We start from the raw sequence: 5933 nt of genomic DNA, 5'->3' as shown, positions 1-5933 counted from the left end.
GAACACACAGACATAGGGTTGGATAAAAATAAGGCCGCGGCAGTTTATTATTGGTTTAAATACAATTAGGATAGATATTCATAAATAATATAAACCAATAAACTCAACTGACAATAACCTAGTCACCACGGCTCACGCTGTATCATACATCTTTAATATTAATATAAGCATTTAATATTTACCCAAAAATGAAAATTACTTTTAACTCAACTATTTTAACTTAACTTCCTCCCATCCGCGCTACAGCCTATGTACGGCTGCAGTGCGGACTCACATTTTCGGGAGGCCGTTTTTAAATCAGTGCTCATCAGTGCTGCCCATCAGTGCTCATCAGTGCCACCCGTCAGTGTCCATCAGTGCCATCCGCCAGTGCCCATCAGTGCCATCTGCCAGTGCCCATCAGTGCCGCCCATCAGTGCCGCCCGTCAGTGCTGCCTCTCAGTGCCCAGCAGTACCACCTCTCAGTGCCACCTATCAGTGCCCAGCAGTGCCACCTCTCAGTGCTCATCAGTGCCGCCTATCAGTGCTCATCAGTGCCGCCTATCAGTGCTCATCAGTGCCGCCTATCAGTGCCGCCTATCAGTGCTCATCAGTGCGGCATATTAGTACCTCCTCATCAGTGCCCATAAGTGCCACCTCATCAGTGCCCATAAGTGCCACCTCATCAGTGCCCATCAGTGCAGCCTATCAGTGCCCATCAGTGCCGCCTCATCAGCGCACATCAGTGAAGGAGAAAAATGTATTTATTTTCAAAATTTACTCGCAGAAAATAAGAAAAACTTTTTTTTTTCCAAATTTTCTGTCTTTTTTCTTTTTTTTTGTAAAAAATAAAAACCCAGAGATGATTAAATACCACCAAAATAAAGCTCTATTTGTGTGAAAAAAAATGATAAAAATGTCATATGGGTACAGTGTAGCATGACCACGCAATTGTCATTCAAAGTGTGAGAGCACTGAAAGCTAAAAATTGGCCTGGATGGTAAGGGGGTTTAAGTGCACAGTAGGCAAGTGGTTAAGCCATTTTTTTTTTTTTTTCAAAACAACTGTCCCCCTTCGAATAACAAAGGTGACACCACCACATATTAATGTCCACGATTAAACTAGGAGGGAGGGGAGCACCACAGCTCTGCCTTCTGAGGCATCTGAGGCCGCTGCGACTGAATCCTCTTTATATAGGTCCTTTTAGGGGTTCTGGAACTTTCCATATAAAAGTCACCTGACCTCAGCAGAGGTCACCTTACCCCTACCAAGGTCATATGACCCTCTCCGAGAGCTTGTGACATGAAACCGCTTCTCCTGCCACTGTCCCATGAGGAAAAAGGGGGACTAGAAACCTTTGCCCACTTTTCCCACCATACCATTTACATGCTGACAAAAGGGAGATCTCTTTAGTGTGAGACATAGGAAACATACGAAAATTCATCCTAAACTTTGATTTGTGCAGAAGCTCAGCAGGACACTGGCTTAGTCTATGCTAAAGGAAAATTATAAAATAAATATTCCTTCTGTATCTAATTTCCTTTTCATTTTAAAAAAGGTGTCAACCACAGAATGTAATGCCTGACAAGACATCCAGATTTTCGTGCAAAGGAAAAGTAGTAAACCATTTTTTGTGGACCAGCACCTTTTCTGAATATACTGTGGTACCTGTTCAGTCTGTTGCAAAGATTGATGACAAGATTGGAAAAGGCCTGTCTTTTTGGATGTGGCTTTTCCACAGGATATGGATCTGCTGTCAATACTGCCAAGGTAAAAATATGTTACTGTTTTTCCTGTAAGACCTGTTTGAGTAACTTAACAGCTTTAAGTTTTCTTATGTACAAGTAGGTCAGGCTTAAGTAGGGTTAAAGGTCATCTTAAGACTTCAGGTGCTGATTGTCAATAAGATTCTCTTCATTTTATTTGATAAGTATTATCGGAAGGATAACATTTTGTGACCAATACCAAGGACTTAAAAGTGTTACTAAGACCAGGATCCTGCGTTCACTTTATCTAGTTTCTCACAGTACACAGAACATGGAAATGCAATTGTTTTAGCAAATATAAACTGCTAAATATATTTTCTCATCAGCAGTTAGAACAGTCTTGTGACTTCTACCAGTGTCTAGTTAAAGCTTGTAGGAGGAGTTTTCCTTCTCCTCTGACAGTCCTATTAGGCTGTAGGACCCCTGACCCTCTGTCTGGACAGTGCTGATTGGACCTGTGCCGATCACATGCTGTCAGAGACTCAATACCCTGCGCAACGCTTCCTGAGCACACTGATGTGCTGTCATGAGTCTGCAACCTAAAGGGTTACCCTAGAGCAGACTAATTGCAGTAATTGGCAAACAGGCTGCCTTATTTAAACAGCCCAGCAGCACTGCACTTTGCTGTGTTGTCTTCAGCTCTCCTGTATCCTGTGCCTGTTATATCTGCTGTTCCTGTTTACCTGACCCGGCTTGTCTTTGGATTCCGATTGTTCCTGTTTACCTGACCCGGCTTGTCTTTGGATTCTGATTACCTGCTGCCCGCCCTGACCTTGGCTTGTCCTGACTATCCTCCTGTCTCGTCCTGATCTGTTTACCTGCTACCGGCTATTGGTCCTGGACCTGTTCCTGGCTCTCCCAGGGAATCCGGGGGACCGCGACCTGGTGTTAGCAAGCAGCCAAATCCATCCCCACCATCTGGGGCCCTGGTGAAAACCGGCTAACACTTAGACTCCGCACCTCTGGTGAACCTGTGCCACGCCAGTTACCCAGTAAGCCACTCCTCTTACGTCAGGCTCTGCCACATTACCCCGTGACAGTACAACACAGCCATGACTGAGCCTGCTAGAGGAGCCTCTCCTATGGACGACATCTGCCAGCACCTTGTGGCCCTTGCCCAAGCCGTTAAGTCCCTGCAAGAGGGCTATATCCAGCTGGAGGGACGCGTTCAGTCCCTAACCCCCTCCACGGACCCTACAGTTCCTGCTGCTTCCATGGCTCCCTCCGGGAATCCCTCCAGTCCGACGGTGGTGATGCTGCCTCCTGAGCCAAGGGTCCCTACGCCGGAAAGGTTTTCTGGGGGTCGGAGCAAGTTTAGAGCCTTCCGCAATGCCTGCGATCTGTACTTCTCCCTGCAACCCCGAACCTTCTCCTTGGAAGCAACCAAAGTGGGGTTCATCATATCCCTGCTTCAAGGTGAACCTCAGTCCTGGGCTCACCGCCTGCTTGAAGAGCGCAGCGACCAGCTGGACTCCATGACGGCTTTCAACGCAATGGCGCTTTAACGCAATGGCGCAGTTATACGAAGACCCGCAGCGCACTGCTACCGCAGAAACCGCGCTCACTTCACTTCAACAGGGCCGTAGAGCCGTAGAGGATTACGTCACTGACTTCAGGCGTTGGAGTACAGACACTCACTGGAACGACGCAGCCTTGCGACATCAGTTCCGCCTGGGTCTTTCAGAAAACTTGAAAGATGAACTGGCCCGAGTGGGTATACCCGAGACCTTGGAGGCATTAATCACCCTGGCCATACAGATAGACCGCCGGCTCCGTGAGCGTAGAGCAGAGAGGTCCACGCAGCAGATCCGCCCAGTCTGGATGTTCCCACGGGTTCCTAATCCCATCCACACCTTCTCCTCCGGTGCCCGTTCCAGCAACACTACTCCGGTTACTTTTGAATCGGATACGTCAGAGCCGATGCAACTTGGGCTTATGCGTCCTTCCTTATCAACAGAAGAACGCTTACGACGACGTCAGAACAACCTGTGTCTGTACTGCGGAGAGGCCCGACACTTTGTACGTTCATGCCCAGCAAAGATGCATAAGTGTCTTTCTATATCCCCCTCAAGTTATCCAGTTTCTGTCAACAATACCACTCACCTGGCTCTCTCTATCTCATTTCAGCTCCCAGAAGGCCCGATTCCGGTCACCGCTATTATTGATTCCGGGGCATGCAGCTGCTTCATTGACCTTACCTTTGCTGCCCATCAACGCATCCCACTTCGACCCAAGTCACAGGGACTCTCCATCTTCCTAGCGGATGGGTCCCACATCAAGTCTGGGCCAGTTACCCAAGAAACCCCTCCATGGCCCGTGGCCACTCTCGAAGGGCACAAGGAGTTGTTGTGCCTGGATGCCATCTCTTCTCCCTTGTTTCCTGTTATTCTGGGGTTACCCTGGTTGCAGGCACACAACCCGCAGATTAATTGGACTTCTGGAGACGTCAAGTTCCAGTCCCCTTACTGCCAAAATCATTGCCTGCCAGTACGCCATAGTGCTCCTAGCACCCTACTCTGTATGGATGCTGATAAGGAGATACGTTCCTCTGTCCCAGTATCTTATCACGAATACTTGGATGTCTTCAGTAAACAGGGGGCTGAGACCTTACCCCCCCACCGCCCCTATGATTGTCCAATTGAATTGCTTTCAGGGGCCGAGATCCCTTTCGGACGTATCTTTCCTTTATCGGAATGAGAATTGGGTACCCTTAAAGACTATGGGCCTGATTCATAGTACGGCGAATTGGCGTTTCGGCGTGATTTTGCGAAGCGGCGATTATTTAAGTCTGAAATTGGCATTCAAAGAACGGCGGGCGGAAAATAGCGCCTAGTGTGAGATTCATTAAGATGCAATATGGTCAGAGCGCGACTTAAAACCACGCCAGCTAAAAGCTCGACTAAAGTTTAGCCAAATTTTCCCCTGTACCCCCAAAAATCCCAAATCACTGTGGAAGGTGTGGAAGTCAATTTGGAGATGACTTGCGTTTAAAAAATCTCAAAAACTGACTTAGAAAGAGAGATATCTGCGAAAGTGTGGAAAGGTTAAACAGCTCCTCCAGCCGCGAGCTGCGAACTCGCGAATGTGCGCATGCGCAACGCCAAATTGGCTCAAAAAATTTCGCCAGCGCGATTTATGGTCAATTTTTTTTTGAATACCGCTTGCAAATCCGCTGTCTCGCCCATAGAAAATGGCAAAAACCGGCGGAATTGGAAAAACATGCACACTTCCAACAAGGGATCCTTTAGTAAACACCATCACATTCCATACACCTTTCCTGCTAACTCCGAAATCATAGCAGTCAAATCTACAGTGTTTATATAGAACCTCCACATTCTCTGAAAAAACCCACAAAATATTACATTGGGGAATTGGTCGTCAGATAGAAAAAAAATAGATGTAAAACATATTTCAAAGAAAGATTATTAGCATTTCACACATATCAAGGAAATGTCACAATTTTGACAATATTTTATGTGTTTCCAAAGAATGTTTTAAGAAATATATTGCAAATACTACCTTTTCTTCCATATGGGTATGGCCAAGTGTTACCATTTTACTACACATTTAACTGAAGGTATATATATATATATCCCTTATACTTGGCTAATTAGCAAAGTATGCCCAACAAACAAATAGAGCTTTAGCTCACAATATTGCTACATATTGACTTTATGTGGCATCTTTTGTATTTTGTTCATGTCTTTAGATTAAAAGTTTGCTGATACACATGCCTTTTTCAAACATGAACAAAATTAATGATGTCAACATTTGGAGGATTGGAGATATCCAAGTGTTGCCCATACAGAGGGCACCTTCCGGATTCGAACTTACAAACCTACAGCAGGAAGGCAGACTCCCTAATCATTGTGCTATTTCTCAGTGAGCGTTGGGTGTTTTCCTCATGCCGTCAAAATGCTCACATGGGAACAGGGGCCATTGAACTGAATAGGATTGGATTTTTTGCCTGTTTTGGGAGCTGATCCTTGAGCTGGACAAATCCCCCTCAAACGCCCCCAAACGGGCTACGTTCACATGTACGTGTTTGTGGTCTGTTTTTGGGGCTTTTGTAGGTGATTTCATATAACAATGCCTGCCCAAAAAATGCATGTCAAAACGCCTGTGAAAACGCCAGCCAAAATGCACATAAGAACGCCTGATATAATTGCCACGCCAAATTTAGGGATG

The 5933-nt window shown here is 46.1% G+C and overlaps 1 pseudogene across 1 annotated transcript in view; it reads left to right on the top strand.

Moving 5' to 3' along the window:
• The window catches only part of LOC309544601 (alcohol dehydrogenase 1-like), a 130800-nt pseudogene that overhangs the window by 44120 nt on the left and 80747 nt on the right, over positions 1-5933 (top strand). The window contains exon 6 of the transcript XR_014226143.1: positions 1538-1749. The product of XR_014226143.1 is annotated as an alcohol dehydrogenase 1-like (transcript). The remainder of the gene's footprint in view (positions 1-1537; positions 1750-5933) is intronic.

Source organism: Pelophylax lessonae (genome assembly GCF_965119305.1).
Source record: "Pelophylax lessonae genome assembly, chromosome: 1".
In the NCBI taxonomy this organism is placed as follows: Eukaryota; Metazoa; Chordata; class Amphibia; order Anura; family Ranidae; genus Pelophylax; species Pelophylax lessonae.
The sequence above is the reverse complement of the archived record's forward strand: the minus strand, read 5'-3'. Positions and strand labels throughout refer to the sequence as shown.